This window comes from Salvelinus alpinus, chromosome 9 (assembly GCF_045679555.1).
Source record: "Salvelinus alpinus chromosome 9, SLU_Salpinus.1, whole genome shotgun sequence".
NCBI classification, from domain to species: Eukaryota; Metazoa; Chordata; class Actinopteri; order Salmoniformes; family Salmonidae; genus Salvelinus; species Salvelinus alpinus.
This window is the reverse complement of record NC_092094.1, coordinates 63,038,133-63,057,471: the sequence shown is the minus strand read 5'-3', so window position 1 is coordinate 63,057,471 and position 19,339 is coordinate 63,038,133. Positions and strand designations below refer to the sequence as shown.

The 19,339-nt window shown below is 42.6% G+C and overlaps 1 protein-coding gene across 1 annotated transcript in view; it reads left to right on the top strand.

Moving 5' to 3' along the window:
* peak1 (pseudopodium-enriched atypical kinase 1) overlaps positions 1 to 19,339 on the top strand; it is a 260,008-nt gene that overhangs the window by 57,742 nt on the left and 182,927 nt on the right. Inside the window, exon 2 of the mRNA XM_071326886.1 lies at positions 6,085 to 6,230. The gene's annotated coding sequence lies outside the window, so the exon portion shown is untranslated. The remainder of the gene's footprint in view (positions 1 to 6,084; positions 6,231 to 19,339) is intronic.

Below are 19,339 nucleotides of genomic sequence, written 5' to 3'. Positions count from 1 at the left end.
CAATGTGTCCTTTGTCCAAAAGAATCGTTGCTTTGTTGTAAAACGACCTCTTCAACTTCGGAACTAGCAGCTAACGATAGCTACACGGCACACACATGTCCAAATCCTCAAACGCAATACTAAGGAAATTCCGAAAAATAGCAATATACTCGCATAAACTGATATAAATCGGTTTCAAATAACTTCGTTATGATGTTTCTAACACCTATATCGAATTAAATCACAGACGGATATATCTTTGGTCAATAACGAGAGTTTTTGAGCATGCCATTCTGATGTCCTCTCTTGCGCCTTGGCGAGCGTCGAAAAGAAGGGACATCTCACTCCATTGCCTTTTATAAACTCTGAGAAACACGTAGAGACACCATTCCACTTCTCATTGGTTACTGACATCCAGGGGAAGGCGGGTGCAGTTCATTTCGATCCATAGGGCACACACAGAGTTTTAAACTGATCCGAGATCAGAGCCTAGTTTTCAGACCTTCGCATGTCTTGTCATGATTTTCGCTGTAGAAAGAGTTCTGGTTCACCCACAGACATAATTCAAACGGTTTTAGAAACTAGAGATTGTTTTCTATCCAATAGTAATAATAATATGCATATTGTATGAGCAAGAATTGAGTATGAGGCAGTTTAATTTGGAGACGATATTTTCCAAAGTGGAAACAGCACCCCCTGTATTGAGAAAATTAACTTGGCTTTCGAAGACCTTAGAAAGGCAGGGTAGGATAGACATAGGTCTGTAGCAGTTTGAGTCTAGTCTGTCTCCCCCTTTGAAGAGGGGTATGACCGCAGCTGCTTTCCAATCTTTGGGAATCTCAGACGACACGAGAGGTTGAACAGGCTAGTAATAGGGGTTGCAACAATTTCGGCAGATAATTTTAGAAAGAATGGGACCAGATTGTCTAGCCCGGCTGATTTGTAGGGGTCCCGATTTTGCAGCTCTTTCAGAACACCAGCTATCTGGATTTGGGTGAAGGAGAAATGGGGGAAGCTTGGGCAAGTTGCTGTGGTGGGTGCAGAGCTGTTGGCCGGGGTAGGGGTAGCTAGGTGGAAAGCATGGCCAGCCGTAGAAAAATGCTAATTGAAATTCTCAATTATCGCAGATTTATCGGTGGTGACAGTGTTTCTCAGCCTCAGTGCAGTGGGCAGCTGGGAGGAGGTGTTCTTGTTTTCCATGGACTTTACAGTGTCCCAGAACTTTTTGGAGTTTGCTACAGGATGCACATTTCTGTTAGGAAAGCAAAGGCTATCGTTTTCGAACTGCCTGAGTATATTGGTTCCTGACTTCCCTGAAAAGTTGCATATCGCGGGGGCTATTCGATGCTAATGCAGTACGCCACAGGATGTTTTTGTGCTGGTCAAGGGCAGTCAGGTCTGGAGTGATCCAAGGGCTATATCTGTTCCTGGTTCTACATTGTACTTTCCATTTCTCTAACAACCTGCTATAACATGAAAACCCCAAGTCTCTGCATTGAGGATGCTAACAGGGCTCTTAATGATGCTAATTGTAAGCTGTCGCTTGGTAAACCAGCCCAAATCTTGGGTCACTGACTAATGACAATCATAAAATGATAAGATTTCAGTTTCTTATTCTTATTTTTGCCCTATTTACATTTACATTTACATTTAAGTCATTTAGCAGACGCTCTTATCCAGAGCGACTTACAAATTGGTGCATTCACCTTATGACATCCAGTGGAACAGCCACTTTACAATAGTGCATCTAAATCTTTTAAGGGGGGGGGGGGTGAGAAGGATTACTTTATCCTATCCTAGGTATTCCTTAAAGAGGTGGGGTTTCAGGTGTCTCCGGAAGGTGGTGATTGACTCCGCTGTCCTGGCGTCGTGAGGGAGTTTGTTCCACCATTGGGGGGCCAGAGCAGCGAACAGTTTTGACTGGGCTGAGCGGGAACTGTACTTCCTCAGTGGTAGGGAGGCGAGCAGGCCAGAGGTGGATGAACGCAGTGCCCTTGTTTGGGTGTAGGGCCTGATCAGAGCCTGGAGGTACTGAGGTGCCGTTCCCCTCACAGCTCCGTAGGCAAGCACCATGGTCTTGTAGCGGATGCGAGCTTCAACTGGAAGCCAGTGGAGAGAGCGGAGGAGCGGGGTGACGTGAGAGAACTTGGGAAGGTTGAACACCAGACGGGCTGCGGCGTTCTGGATGAGTTGTAGGGGTTTAATGGCACAGGCAGGGAGCCCAGCCAGCAGCGAGTTGCAGTAATCCAGACGGGAGATGACAAGTGCCTGGATTAGGACCTGCGCCGCTTCCTGTGTGAGGCAGGGTCGTACTCTGCGGATGTTGTAGAGCATGAACCTACAGGAACGGGTCACCGCCTTGATGTTAGTTGAGAACGACAGGGTGTTGTCCAGGATCACGCCAAGGTTCTTAGCGCTCTGGGAGGAGGACACAATGGAGTTGTCAACCGTGATGGCGAGATCATGGAACGGGCAGTCCTTCCCCGGGAGGAAGAGCAGCTCCGTCTTGCCGAGGTTCAGCTTGAGGTGGTGATCCGTCATCCACACTGATATGTCTGCCAGACATGCAGAGATGCGATTCGCCACCTGGTCATCAGAAGGGGGAAAGGAGAAGATTAATTGTGTGTCGTCTGCATAGCAATGATAGGAGAGACCATGTGAGGTTATGACAGAGCCAAGTGACTTGGTGTATAGCGAGAATAGGAGAGGGCCTAGAACAGAGCCCTGGGGGACACCAGTGGTGAGAGCACGTGGTGAGGAGACAGATTCTCGCCACGCCACCTGGTAGGAGCGACCTGTCAGGTAGGACGCAATCCAAGCGTGGGCCGCGCCGGAGATGCCCAACTCGGAGAGGGTGGAGAGGAGGATCTGATGGTTCACAGTATCGAAGGCAGCCGATAGGTCTAGAAGGATGAGAGCAGAGGAGAGAGAGTTAGCTTTAGCAGTGCGGAGCGCCTCCGTGATACAGAGAAGAGCAGTCTCAGTTGAATGACTAGTCTTGAAACCTGACTGATTTGGATCAAGAAGGTCATTCTGAGAGAGATAGCGGGAGAGCTGGCCAAGGACGGCACGTTCAAGAGTTTTGGAGAGAAAAGAAAGAAGGGATACTGGTCTGTAGTTGTTGACATCGGAGGGATCGAGTGTAGGTTTTTTCAGAAGGGGTGCAACTCTCGCTCTCTTGAAGACGGAAGGGACGTAGCCAGCGGTCAGGGATGAGTTGATAGGTGAGGTAAGGGAGAAGGTCTCCGGAAATGGTCTGGAGAAGAGAGGAGGGGATAGGGTCAAGCGGGCAGGTTGTTGGGCGGCCGGCCGTCACAAGACGCGAGATTTCATCTGGAGAGAGAGGGGAGAAAGAGGTCAGAGCACAGGGTAGGGCAGTGTGAGCAGAACCAGCGGTGTCGTTTGACTTAGCAAACGAGGATCGGATGTCGTCGACCTTCTTTTCAAAATGGTTGACGAAGTCATCTGCAGAGAGGGAGGAGGGGGGGGAGGGGGAGGAGGATTCAGGAGGGAGGAGAAGGTGGCAAAGAGCTTCCTAGGGTTAGAGGCAGATGCTTGGAATTTAGAGTGGTAGAAAGTGGCTTTAGCAGCAGAGACAGAAGAGGAAAATGTAGAGAGGAGGGAGTGAAAGGATGCCAGGTCCGCAGGGAGGCGAGTTTTCCTCCATTTCCGCTCGGCTGCCCGGAGACCTGTTCTGTGAGCTCGCAATGAGTCGTCGAGCCACGGAGCGGGAGGGGAGGACCGAGCCGGCCTGGAGGATAGGGGACATAGAGAGTCAAAGGATGCAGAAAGGGAGGAGAGGAGGGTTGAGGAGGCAGAATCAGGAGATAGGTTGGAGAAGGTTTGAGCAGAGGGAAGAGATGATAGGATGGAAGAGGAGAGAGTAGCGGGGGAGAGAGAGCGAAGGTTGGGACGGCGCGATACCATCCGAGTAGGGGCAGTGTGGGAAGTGTTGGATGAGAGCGAGAGGGAAAAGGATACAAGGTAGTGGTCGGAGACTTGGAGGGGAGTTGCAATGAGGTTAGTGGAAGAACAGCATCTAGTAAAGATGAGGTCGAGCGTATTGCCTGCCTTGTGAGTAGGGGGGGAAGGTGAGAGGGTGAGGTCAAAAGAGGAGAGGAGTGGAAAGAAGGAGGCAGAGAGGAATGAGTCAAAGGTAGACGTGGGGAGGTTAAAGTCGCCCAGAACTGTGAGAGGTGAGCCGTCCTCAGGAAAGGAGCTTATCAAGGCATCAAGCTCATTGATGAACTCTCCGAGGGAACCTGGAGGGCGATAAATGATAAGGATGTTAAGCTTGAAAGGGCTGGTAACTGTGACAGCATGGAATTCAAAGGAGGCGATAGACAGATGGGTAAGGGGAGAAAGAGAGAATGACCACTTGGGAGAGATGAGGATCCCGGTGCCACCACCCCGCTGACCAGAAGCTCTCGGGGTGTGCGAGAACACGTGGGCGGACGAAGAGAGAGCAGTAGGAGTAGCAGTGTTATCTGTGGTGATCCATGTTTCCGTCAGTGCCAAGAAGTCGAGGGACTGGAGGGAGGCATAGGCTGAGATGAACTCTGCCTTGTTGGCCGCAGATCGGCAGTTCCAGAGGCTGCCGGAGACCTGGAACTCCACGTGGGTCGTGCGCGCTGGGACCACCAGATTAGGGTGGCCGCGGCCACGCGGTGTGGAGCGTTTGTATGGTCTGTGCAGAGAGGAGAGAACAGGGATAGACAGACACATAGTTGACAGGCTACAGAAGAGGCTACGCTAATGCAAAGGAGATTGGAATGACAAGTGGACTACACGTCTCGAATGTTCAGAAAGTTAAGCTTACGTAGCAAGAATCTTATTGACTAAAATGATTAAAATGATACAGTACTGCTGAAGTAGGCTAGCTGGCAGTGGCTGCGTTGTTGACTTTGTAGGCTAGCTGGCAGTGGCTGCGTTGTTGACACTACACTAATCAAGTCGTTCCGTTGAGTGTAATAGTTTCTACAGTGCTGCTATTCGGGGGCTAGCTGGCTAGCTAGCAGTGTTGATTACGTTACGTTGCGTTAAAAGAACGACAATAGCTGGCTAGCTAACCTAGAAAATCGCTCTAGACTACACAATTATCTTTGATACAAAGACGGCTATGTAGCTAGCTATGTAGCTAGCTACGATCAAACAAATCAAACCGTTGTACTGTAATGAAATGAAATGAAAATGTGATACTACCTGTGGAGCGAAGCGGAATGCGACCGGGTTGTTGAGTGCGGAAGTTCTATTCGGTAGACGTTGGCTAGCTGTTGGCTAGCTAGCAGTGTCTCCTACGTTAAGGACGACAAATAGCTGGCTAGCTAACCTCGGTAAATTAAGATAATCACTCTAAAACTACACACTCTAAACTACACAATTATCTTGGATACGAAGACAGGAAAGACAACTATGTAGCTAGCTAACACTACACTAATCAAGTCGTTCAGTTGAGTGTAATAGTTTCTACAGTGCTGCTATTCGGTAGACGGTGGACGTTTGCTAGCTGGCTAGCTGCTGGGCAGATAGCAGTGTAGACTACGTTAGGACGACGAAATACGATAATTACGCAATTATCTTTGATACAAAGACGGCTATGTAGCTAGCTAAGAAGAAATTGCTAAGATTAGACAAATCAAACCGTTGTACTATAATGAGATGTAATGAAATGTAATGAAAAGTTATACTACCTGCGGACCGAAGTGCGAATGCGACCGCTCGCTCCAACCCGGAAGTTCAAGCCATGTACCATTGGCTAATGTGCCTTATCTGGCTGGCTTGAGCGGCAGGGATCTGTGAAGTTCCCGCTAAACGAGGGAGCATGTAACATAATTCCTCTATTTCTGCTTTCCTGAGCCCAGTGTGATGCACACAGGGCCACCGGGCCTCTGGCCACCCAGGTTATTTTTCTATTTATTTAATGTGTTTGAGCAGCCCGGTCTCCAGAGGCCCTTCCCTCTCTTCTCCTCCACACGTGGAGCTGTGCCTGGGCAGGAATCTGGCAATCTGTTCCAACTCTTCTATGAACACTCTCTAACTCTCTCACTCACTCACCTGGGGACTTTGCTCACACCTGCCCCCCTCTCTCTGCCTCTCTTCCTGCAGGGAAAATGTTTGGCTTATGGCCTCTTTGGACACCAGTAGCTTGTGTCCGTCGGAATCAGCTGTATCTGGTTGTATAACTGGAAGGGATCCACAGACAAGGAGGGAAGGGATCCACAGACAAGACATCCTACATGCGTAGTAACCAGGTGAGTCAAGTTGGACTTTACTGCTGAGCTTATTCTGCGATTTATTTAGCAAATGTCAATGTTTTTTTGAAGGTTGTTTGACTGAAAGTGTGGCTTCAATCTTTCCGAAACTGACCTGATCGTAATAGCTTAACGAGCCTTGTTTTTGCGTTCAGTTAGTATCATCTTTTGGCTGCTACACCATCTTTTGGCTGCTACACGAATTGCAGAGACATAAATGGGATGCCATACATAACACAGTCAGACCTCTTACAGAGAGAGTCAGCTAGATAGAGCATGTTTCTATGTTATGAAACCAGCCACAGAGCGAGTACGCTAGATAGGGCATATTTCTATGTTATGAAACCAGCCACAGAGCGAATACCCTAGATAGAAACATCCCCTATGTTATGATACCAGCCACAGAGCGAGTACGCTAGATAGGGTATGTTTCTATGTTATGATACCAGCCACAGAGCGAGTACGCTAGATAGGGAATGTTTCTATGTTATGAAACCAGCCACAGAGCGAGGACGCTAGATAGGGCATGTTTCTATGTTATGAAACCAGTCAAAAGCCTCCTGTCGATATCAGGCCAAAATCACTCTCCAGCAGTGGATATTCAGGGGCCCCCCAAACAATAAAGATAGCATATGATAGCAAAATGTGTAGAATAGCAGGAAATTAGCTTTAAAACTGAATATTTTTCTCTCACTCTCATGGTAAAATGTGTAGAATAGCATTATAAAACAGAATTTTTTTTCTACACGAATTGTGTTGAAATGCAGGAAGTTAGCCGTTTTCAGATTATTAATAATTTTGTGGGCCCCCTAGATAACACATGATAGCAAAAGGAGTAGAATTGTAGGAAACTGCAACATTTTCTCTTGCCTCATAACAAAATGAGCATAATAGCATTATAAAACTGCAACTTTTTCAATGTGTTGAAATGCAGAATATTAGCTGTCGCCCCCCCCCGAAAAAAATAATGTTTTCCAAACAATCAAATTATAATTGGTGCTCCGGGTAGTCCGGCCTGCTTTGAACTCACCCAGTTGTCATGGATCAAAATAATGTGTGTATGTGTGTGTGACACCCTTGCTGAGAGTCTTGGACAGGTTTTCCATCTCTGCTGAAGCGCTGGGAGGCAAAGAGGAGGAGGGAGATTGGAGAAGGGGCCGAGGATAAGATGTGGGAACTTATTCCCTGCCTGGAAACCCCATGGAAAACAAACAAACAAGCGTTATTACTAACAAACCGGAGAACTAACCAATGGCTGCGACTGTGGAGGAAATGAGCCCTGCTTAGCCAAAGCCTCCCACGGTAGGAAGGGACAGGTCACCATCAAGAACATGCCATGTACAGTTCATCTCTGAATCTGGAGAGCTGATTTTCCTGTCTCCAGACATCACCTCCCAGAGCCTCTATACGGTTGATTCTTTCAACCATATTTTATTTTCAAGCTCTCATTCCCTCATTAAATGGTCAATATTTAATACTAACATTAGATAGTAATACTTCTACCGCCCCTCCTATCGTGAGGATATGGCTTCATTTTTACAGACACTGCTCTCCTGAATTATCCCTCTGTGTCACCTACGGAGGATTACAGCTATTTCTGTCCCTGTGTTACAGGTAGATAATATAGAAGAATATAAACATGAATATTGAAAATATATAATTTTTGATTTGGCAATTGTTTCAATATATTGTTGAACATAATATACTCTATGGGCATATCAACGTTTCAGTGGTATCTCTGCTACTTTTAGGGTTATGATCTAATTTGTAAGCATTACCGACCGAGTGAATGTAAAAATGGATTCAAAATGGTCGACCTATGCTTGTGATTTGCAGGATGTGCAATGATACAAGTAAAAGGAGGGCTGTGATTGGTTGCATTGCCTACTATTCCAATTTCTCTGTATAACTTGGGCCACTTTAAAACTAGCGGAGACCCCACTCTAGGACTTTAATATGCCAGTAGCGTATATTACAGTGAGCTCCAAAAGAATGTGTCGTGTGGATGGAAAAACTCAATGTGTGCGCGATGGTGCACGCGGACGAGAAAATAGCAAACTTGCAGGAACTTGCACAAGTTTTCACAAGTCTGAAACAATCAAATAGATCAAATGGGACAGGATAAGCAGGGAAGGGAAAGGGAGGGGAGAGTAATATGGCAAATATGAAGTTGTTTCAAAACACGAGGAAACCAAGGAGTGACGGCTTCGTTGACAGAGAATTCAGGCAGATAGGAGAGTGACAAATGAACAGGTCAGAGCCGAGGTAATAACCTGTGATAAGCATGTATGACCTTATTGAGTGATTCCTCACAAAACCCAAACAAAAAAGGCCATGATTTATGAATTTTCACAAAATGTAATCCATAGAATAGTCCTTTGGAGTAAGGTTTGTTGACATATATTTGCCATGTGTATGTAAAAGCATAATTGAGAAATAATGAATCAAAGTTGCCATATTTTTTGACATTTTTGCCTTACCCGGGCCTCCTTTAAGACACCATAGTGTTTAATCTGTAAATGCTACACAGCAAAAAGTGGTGTCATATGAAGAAGCTTTACCGCCTGCTCTGTAATATTTTTGTTTCAATAAAACATGAATATTGAAAATATATTTAAAATTAATTTGGCTAATTGTTCAAAATAGTGTTGAAAATACAGTGAGCTCCAAAAGAATTGGAACAGTGACACATTTGTTGTTGTTTTATCTCTGTACTCCAGAACGTTCGATTTGATACAATAATGATGAGGTTAACGTGCCGACTGTCAGCTTTAATTTGAGTGTATTTTCATCCATATCGGGTGAACCGTTTAGTAATCACAGCACTTTTTGTGCATTTAGAGGACCCCTATTTAGAGGACCAAAAGTATTGGGACAAATTCACATAGTGCCTACAGAAAGTATTCACACCCGTTTAATTTTTCCACATTTTGTTGTGTTACGACCTGCATTTTAAATGTTTTTTAAAAAACTACACACAATACCCCATAATGTCAAAGTTTTAATTATGTTTTTCAAAATGTTAACAAATTATTTAAAAATGAAAAGCTGAAAAGTCTTGAGTCAATATGTATTCAACACCTTATGGGAAGCGTAAATAAGATCAGGGGTAAAAATGCTAATTGCTCTGAGATACGAATAATATTACTACACAAATCAGACGCGTAACGTTAGCTAGCAAGCCAGCCGGCTAACGTTAGCTAGCTAGCTAACAGTACGCTTTAACTTGAAATGAAAACGAAAAGTATCTGAAAATGTAGCTAGTTAGACTATCTTACCCACATACATGGATGGACGGTTCTCCCTCTCTGTCACGGATGCCATGGTTGCCTTAGTTTGAAAATGTATTAAAGACCTGTCTCCGGATTACAACAGCCTTCTGTGTGCTCTCTTTTCGACTCTGTCTGCATATTTGCAATCAAATTCCAGTATTTTCTCTATCTCCTTAGTTATCATTAGCTTTTGCAGTTCTACTACATGATATCTTTATAAAAAACAGCGTTAGAAAGGATTACCTACACATACTGATCAGCTCATGTTATAGCCAGAAGGTGCTACATGACAGACCAATCCAAACTCATCTCTTGGCATGTTCATTCCATTCATTATCTCAGCCGATCATGGCTAGCGGGAAGGTCCCTGTCTTTTTCTGTGGCTAAACCAACTAGGCTCATAATTTAACAATTTTATTTGTATTTACAGATGGAATACAAGTTTGTTATTAAGGCACATGAAAGTTCACATGTTCCAGAAGGCATTTCTACACCCCAAAAAATGCATTTTGATAAAAATAAAATAAAGTTTACGTTCAAATGGCTCTCTGTGAAGTAGTGACCTTCGATATACGCCTTTACTGAAACGAGTCACATTTGTAGATAGGTAAAATGAAAAAAGTATACATTGAATATCCCTTTGCGCATGGTGACGTTATTAATTACACTTTGGATGGTGTATCAGTCACAACAAATATACAGGCGTCCTTCCTAACTCAGTTGCCGGAGAGTAAAGAAATCGCTCAGGGATTTCACCATGAGGCCAAAGGTGACTTTAAAAACAGTTCAAGTTTAATGACTTTGATAGGAGAAACCTGAAGATGGATCAACAACGTTGTATTTATTCCACAATACTAACCTAATTGAAAGAGTGAAAAGGAAGCCTGTACAGAATAAAAAATCCATTCCAAAACATGCATCCTGTTGGATTTGATACAAAGGCACTAAAGTAATACTGCCAAAAATGTGTCAAAGCAAGTTTTTTTCCTGAATACAAAGTTTTATGTTTGGGGCAAATCCAATACAACACATTACTGAGAGCCACTCTTCATATTTTAAAGCATAGTGGTGGCTGCATCATGTTATGGGTATGCTTGTAATTGTTAAGGACTAGGGAGTTTTTCAGGATAAAACATTTATTGATTGGAGCTAGGGCTGGGCAATATACCATGTTTTGCGATATACCGGTATTGATTCACGGACCGGTTTGGGTTTTTACTTCTATACCGGTATTTGAATGTTTGGTTTGTTAAATGTGATACACACTGTGTAACGTCCATTTTTATAGTTTACTTCTCTACTCATCTCTCTCCACTCTATGCCGCTTTCCACGCATACCTAGCCACGCCCCTGTCACTCAAGGAGCGCATTTGATGTTCCTCACACATGAGACACTTGCGTTCAGTCTGCATGGTCATTGCAGCATATGCAACACTGTTGATGACAACGATGCAGTTGTCACTTTGCTTTTTTAATATAAATTTACTAGCGTTCCATAATTGCACTATTAGCTTCTGTTTCTTACATCTGCAAACAGCTAGTTTATTGTGTGTAGACGGGTGGGGAAAAAATCTATTTAATCAATTTTGAATTCTAGCTGTAACACATCAAAATGGGTACTAAGTCAAGAGGTATAAGTTTTGTATTTGGTCCCATATTCCTAGCACGCAATGACTCTACAAACTTGTTGGATGCATTTGCTGTTTGTTTTGATTGTTTTTCAGATTATTTTGTGCCCAATAAATGAATGGTAAATAATGCATTGTGTGATTGGAGTAAATTTGATTGTAAATAAGAATAGAATATGTTTCTAAATACTTCTACATTAATGTGGATGCTACCATGATTACAGATAGTCCTGAATTAATTGTGAATTATGACGAGTAAGAAAGTTACAGACTCACAAATCATACCCCCAAGGCATGCTAACCTCTCACCATTACAATTTTTTTTTAAATTGGGGGGGGAGAGTGATATTTGTCCCTGCTAAATTGAAGGAACTATGTACAGAAAGTTCACCCAATAGGGATGAGAGAACCCTCAAATAAAAGTTTAGCTATTTAGCATTATGGAGTCTAAAAGGAGGCCTGCTTATGGCCAAAATGTAATAAATATGCCAACTTTGATGAATTATTACTCAATTATGCTTTTAGATACATGTCAAATATACGTCAACAATCCTTCCTCCAAAGGACTATTTTGTGAAAAATCATAGTCTTTTTTTGTCTGTGTTTTGTGAGGAATCACTCCATAAAGTCATACGTGCTTATCACCTTATTATGACTTTTTCTGCTGTTATGGCTCTGAGTATTTCCTTTGTGCTGTGTGTCACTCTCCTATCTGCCTGAATCAACTGTCAATGAAGCGGTCATTCCTTGCTTTGAAACAGCTTCATACTTCATATTTGGCATATTCCACTACCCACCCTTTCCTTCCCTGCTTATTTTGTCCTACTTTATCTATTTTGTTGTTTTTGAGACTTTTGAAAACTTGTGCAAGTCCCCCACCCCCCACAAATTTTTTTAATGAATCATTACTTTTGGCCTTACTGCTATTAGCCCATACACACACATTGAATAACAGATTCACCACCCCTACCTTTCACAACACAACTGATTGGCTGAAACGCATTAAGAAGGAAAGAAATTCCACAAATTAACTTTTTAAGAAGGCACACCTGTTAATTGAAATGCTTTCCAGGTGACTACCTCATGAAGCTGGTTGAGAGAATGCCAAGAGTGTGCAAAGCTGTCATCAAGGCAAAGGCTGGCTACTTTGAAGAATCTCAAGTATTTGATTATTTTTACACTTTTTTTGGTTACTACATGATTCTTTATGTTATTTTATAGTTTTGATATTTTCACTATTATTCTAATATGTAGAAAATAGTACAAATAAATACAATTCCTTGAATGAGCAGGTGTGTGGAAACTTTTGACTAGTACTGTACATATTCGTGAGAGTATCACCTTTACACAGAGGTGTCATATTAGTTTGTAGCCCAAACAGTTTGGACACTACAGACATAAGTTGGCAGATCGGCTATACCGACCTCAGACGAGTTCCAGCAAAATTGGGAGCAAAATTGGGAACACCATTGTGTTCGTGAGAGTCTCAACTTTTCATAGACAGGTAATAGTTTTGTAGGCCAAACCGTTCGGAAGCTACAGACTGTTTTTTGAGAAGACCGATTTCCGGGATTTCTCATGGTCTGACAAATACCGCTCTAGCTTTGTCACCTTTCACCACAGATGCGGAAGTGTTACATTGGCGGATGCGGTGGATTGAGAGACCTACAGTACAAAAAAACATATCTCTATCTTAAATTGACAGATTTTTATGGGAATTTTTTTAAATTATGCTAAGTTCATTTCCACTGGGGCGTGGACAACGACCTTAAGGGGTTTAAAGCTTCTTAAAAGAAATTAAGTTAATTTACAATCATCTGAAAAATAAGAATCTCAATAAAAACTACAAAGATATGTCAAATCAGGTAATTCCAGTCTGAAAGAATGCTTTGAATTAATTTCCCTCGGTCATCGGGTGTGTGTTGTCACACTCCATTCTAACGAGTCCTTGTTACGACAGAGGAAAACAGAAGGCACGTATGTGTTCCTGAGAGTCGTAGCTTTCAGGAATGGGGGTCATAATATTTTAACTTAAACCGTTCAAACGCTAGAACCAAATTCATATGAAGAATGAATCCACATGCAACATAGGCCCTAGAAACCACACTATGGACATTCACCATAGTGCTAGAAACCACACTATAGACATCCACAATAGTGTTAGAAACCACACTATAGACATCCACAATAGTGTTAGAAACCACACTATAGACATCCACCATAGTGTTAGAAACCACACTACAGACATCCACAATAGTGTTAGAAACCACACTAAAGACATCCACAATAGTGTTAGAAACCACACTATAGACATCCACCATAGTGCTAGAAACCACACTATAGACATCCACCATAGTGTTAGAAACCACACTATAGACATCCACCATAGTGCTAGAAACCACACTATAGACATCCACAATAGTGCTAGAAACCACACTATAGACATCCACAATAGTGCTAGAAACCACACTAGACATCCACCGTAGTGCTAGAAACCACACTATAGACATCCACCATAGTGTTAGAAACCACACTAAAGACATCCACAATAGTGTTAGAAACCACACTATAGACATCCACCATAGTGCTAGAAACCACACTATAGACATCCACCATAGTGTTAGAAACCACACTATAGACATCCACCATAGTGTTAGAAACCACACTATAGACATCCACCGTAGTGTTAGAAACCACACTATAGACATCCACCATAGTGTTAGAAACCACACTATAGACATCCACCGTAGTGTTAGAAACCACACTATAGACATCCACCATAGTGTTAGACACAACACTATAGACATCCACAAAAGTGTTAGACACAACACTATAGACATCCACAATAGTGCTAGAAACCACACTATGGACATCCACCATAGTGCTAGAAACCACACTATAGACATCCACCATAGTGTTAGAAACCACACTATGGATATCCACCATAGTGTTAGAAACCACACTATAGATATCCACCATAGTGTTAGAAACCACACTATAGACATCCACCATAGTGTTAGAAACCACACTATAGACATCCACCATGGTGTTAGAAACCACACTATAGACATCGACCATAGTGCTAGAAACCACACTATAGACATCCACCATAGTGTTAGAAACCACACTATGGACATCCACAATAGCGTTTGTCATTTTGTTACTGAACGTCCAGTTTTTGGCTAGGATTAAAAAAAGAAGTTTATTCATGATTAGAATTGATCAAAGGGCCAGTCTAAATTAATAAATGGGCTCCCAGTTGAATAGCCCTGCCGTACACACATCATTCACATGGTTGCCAACCACACTTTTCAGATGGTTGCCAACCAGATGTAATGATGAGTTCAATGTCTAAGTTGCAACAGAGTAAACACCACCTCTTCCTTCCTAATCTAACCTCTGAATCTTGGTCTACCAACCTTTCTTTGGGGGCCATATAAATGCCGGCCCTTCTTCTGCCACACATCTATCATCAGTGCTCTAATCTTACATTTGACCTCACTTACTGCCCCCAGTCATACTGTCTGAACTAACTTGACTGTGTATCAAATCAGGCTTCGCCAAATGTATACATATTTAAATCATTATGTGGTTCATAAACTAGTTCTGTAATTGTAAGACATTTTTACAGTTTGTCTAGTGTCTGTAGCATAAACTTTATTAAGAGCTGTACCTTTTTGAAAAGCAAGCACTTTCAGCTACATGCTAGTTAGCGTGCCATTTCAAATAGTTATAGTGTGCAGTAATAATGTTTTGGTGGCGGGATATGTGCTATTATCAGACGTTTGTCTGAAGCCGAAAAAGACAGGACATTGTCGATCTAATTTGACCTATGCACTAACGAGGTTTTCAGCATCAGCAGCTTGACTACTGCTAGAGTGCTGTACCTTTGTTGATCTACTGTACCTCAACGACAGATGTACTCACATTGGATGGGTTGATTAGCATTCAAATCTCTCTAATACATACTCTTAGAGTAGGTTTACCCCATTCATGTACTTGGTCATGTAAACGTGTTTTTTCGTGGAAGACACACATGCAATCTGCCATCTGGAAAATTGTTCAATGTTCCTAATCTTGATATATACCCACTGGTTCTTAAAGGGGTAGTCTGCTGTTCAAACAACAACAAAACCCCATCACCCCGCCACTGTTTTGGTAAAAAGCTGAAGGGTGGAGAAATTGAACTCCTCTCAAATTCATCAATAGAGCTATGGATACATACTTTACAAACAAAAATGAATGGAATTAATACAATACAATCCTTAAGAATAGAGTAATGACTTACATTGCTAAATTCGGTGAAACAGCCTTATAATAACCAAAGGTGGCAGCAGGTAGCCTTGCGGTTAGACCTTCGGCCAGTAACCGAATTCCACGAGCCGACAAGTTGAAAAATCCGTCTGTGCCCTTGAGCAAGGCACTTAACCCTAACTGCTCCAGGGTTGCTGTTGATAATGGCAGACCCTGGCTGTGACCCCCACTCTCCGAGGGTGTCTCAGGGAGAGTAGGATATGCAACAAAAAAAAACATTTCCAATTCACAGTTGTGAAATAGGACAAATAAGAATACATTATTGGTATTTATTGGTAATAAATATTTCCTATTAATAGCTGAATATAGAGAGAGCATGCCAACCAATAGGCCCTTCGTGACCCCAATGCATTAACACTAGAACCGCCTGGCCTTCCAGCCTATAAGTACCCGCTAGAAAACGTTGCCGGGCGTCCCCTTTAGCATATGCATCAGATGCATATCAACCCACAAGGTGCAGCAAACATAACAAAAAAACGCTTGGTATTATAAAGGATTAATTGCATGAATAAATATTTGTCAGGAAAAATAACGATAGTCAAAGCTATGTTTTGTGTAATTCCTAGACAAAACGTAGGCCTATAGCCTATTTTATTTTCTCTTCCAATTTCAACATTAGTGTAATGCATATGATCAACTTGATTTGTAGATTCCATTAGTAATAGTTATAGAAATGAATAAAGTCCAGTTACAGCTTATTTTGACAAAGTAGAAATAAAAAGGATAATATAACCAGGTGAAATAATTAGCTATATTCCTAAACAAAAACACCAGTGCATGAACAATTGTAAAGGATGACTTGTATAAATAAATAGCATATTTTAATTTGATTACGTTACCAGTTTTTGCTTAGTAGCCACAGTATTGCTGCCGAGCGAGTGGCCATGTGCTGAATGCAGGGACAGCACAGATATTCTTGGATAAACTGGCATTCGGAAATAGAGTTGCACCTCTAGTTATTTGACAAAGGTAAGTGTCATAGAAACTACACAATATGCTCTTTCTGATACTATATAGAAATCTAAATGTTTTACCTGCATGTGACTCTGTAGAATTAGGGGCGGCAGGCTAGCCTAGTGGTAAGAGCGTTGGACAAGTAACCGAAAGGTTGCAAGTTCAAATCCCTGAGCTGACAAGCTACAAATCTGTCGTTCTGCCCCTGAACAGGCAACTACCTGGTCCATTTCCCATCGGAGTAGGCTTATGTGTTAGGCTAGGTCAAATGTAGGGTTAATGAGTGGTTTTGTGGACACAGATTACACCTAGTCCTGGACTATAAATCATTTTGGCTGGAGATTTTCTATTGACCTTGCTTTTTAGTCCAGGACTAGGCTTAATCTGGGTCCGGGACAACGTCCACATCATGTTTAAATGAGTGGAATGGGATGTTTTCCATGAAAAAACACGTTTACATTACCAAGTACATGAATGGGGTGAACGTACTCTAAGAGTATGTATTAGGCTGTTTGAGAGGTTTGAATCCTAATCAACCCATCCAATGTGAGTACATCTGTTGTTGAGGTACAGTAGATCAACAAAGGTACAGTACTCTAGCAGTAGTCAAGTTGCTGGTGCTGAAAAGCCTTGTTAATGCATAGGTCAAATTAGATCGACAATGTCCTGTCTTTTTCGGCTTCAGAAAAAAGCTAATTTCAATTAAAACGTCGTTTTTTTTTTGTATTAATATTATTAGTGATTTCAAAAGAGAAGGCATAGGTAACACTAACTTATTATTCAACTCCAGTGTCTTTGAATCCCTTTCAACCATCTGGGCTGTCAAGTGGTCATAATCAAATGCAAGTTTAGAACTCAAAGTTTTGTGTGTTTGTGTTCCATGGCCAAGAAGCGAGTAGTATCTCTCTTTCTCTAAACCTTGAACTGGGATTGGATTATGACAGTGGAGGAGAAAAATGTCAACAACACAGCAGCCCCAGTGTGTCTGAACAAACTCTCTGTTTCATTTGGGCCTTACAACGACTGTCCTCTTCATTAGATTTGCATGATTGCACTAGTACCACAGCAAAATCCTGCATTTGTCTTGGGGTGGACTCAGACTCATCTGAAACTTAATTGGACTTTCTAGGTTTGGCAAGCACCACACAATTATCTCTATGCCTTCTTGTTCCTGTTGACATACGTGTCTCCTATCTCCTCTGCAAGAAATAATCTCTTGGGGGAGAGTTGGGTATATTTATTTGTTTGACATAATTCACCTAAATGCTGATTGGCTGATAGTGAGGTCATTAGCTTAAATGTGCTGAGCATAAATAGGAATGTGGAACCAACGTCTCTGCGTCCTCTGGGGACGCCCACACTGTGAGGCGACAGCCATAATAATCCACCGCCATATGATAATGTCTAGCCAATGGCAGAGAGCTACAAAAGCCCAAAACAAATGGCAGACACACCAGAGCAGAACTTATTTATCTAATTTAGGAATTCAATTCAGGTAATCAGAATGATGTTCCCATTGAAGAGGACAACGTTAACTCACCAAGCTGAAGGGTCGACAGTATCAGGTTTTCTGACATCGGGCAATGTTTCGTCATTATCAGAGCAAACGCCATGTTTTCCGGGTCCCACTTGAGACTTTTGGGCAAGGCGATGCATCGAAATCAACTGTTTAGAACACATTAACCCTGTTGCCTCTAATCAGGATACAGTGATTCCCCTGATATAAAGAACGGTTTAGGACTTCTGTGAGTGCTTCCGCGTAACGTGAACGTGCTCGAATATCCAGAGCCATTTCAGGCTTGTAAAACTGCACTCATCAAGAGTCTGCTGTTTAGTCGCTGATTCAGCTCTTGGCTGGGACCATGTTTACAGGTTTCATAAGACACGCCATGGCCACTTCAAACTGGTGGTGAAACGAAATCCAGGGTGGTCGGCTGGTCCTTCCTTCTACGTACATAGAGAGGTTGGAGGAGGTGCATTCTCTGTGTCTAATCGAGGGTCTGTTGTGTTTGGCACTGATTGTTTAGTGTAGCATCCATGATTTGTATCACCGATTGCACAGTCTGTTTTTGTTGTTGTCGTAAATCACTGTAGGTGAGACGCTACTCCTTTAGATAAACGTCAGCCTCAACTCTTTCGTTAGTTTCAAACATAACATTTGGCGAACAAGGATGGCTGAAAAGTATTTCTACATTATCCCTACCTACTCAAGGGCCGTTCTTGCCTCGTACGGGAAAACCAACAATCCAACATGGGACAGATGGAAGCTGTCGTTCCAGACGTACATGCTACCGGACTGCATGTGGTTAGCCCTGAGTGGAAAAGTCTCCACTGTCTCGATGCATAGGGCCTGCACATCTGCCAAACGCTCGGGGAAGTGCACATATAATGCAGCTTTTGAACTTTTGGATGCATTTTCAGCGACACAGTACGTTGCTGATCTTAAGCTGTTCAAGCTGTGCAGCAGTCTGTGGTCAGACTGTACCTGTCAGTCAGACAGTGACATGAGCCTCAGTGCTGTTGATGGGACCCCAGTCGTGTCAACGGTGTGACAACTGTGGTGCCAGGACACCATGCACGGGCCCCTGACTGCCCTGCTAGTGGATAGACGATGTCGGAAACCAAACCGATTTGCAAAATGGTGTCGGCAGTGGTGTAAAGTACTTAAGTAAAAGTACTACTTATGTCGTTTTTGGGGGGTATCTGTACTGTACTATTTATATTTTTGACAACCTTTACTACACTACATTCCTACAGAAAAGTATGTACTTTTTACTCCATACATTTTCCCTGACACATTTTGAATGCTTGTCAGGACAGGAAAATGGTCTAATTCACACTCTTATCAAGAGAACACCCTGGTCATCCCTACTGCCTCTGATCTGGTGGACTCACTAAACACATGCTTCGTTAGTAAATTATGTCTGAGTGTTGGAGTGTG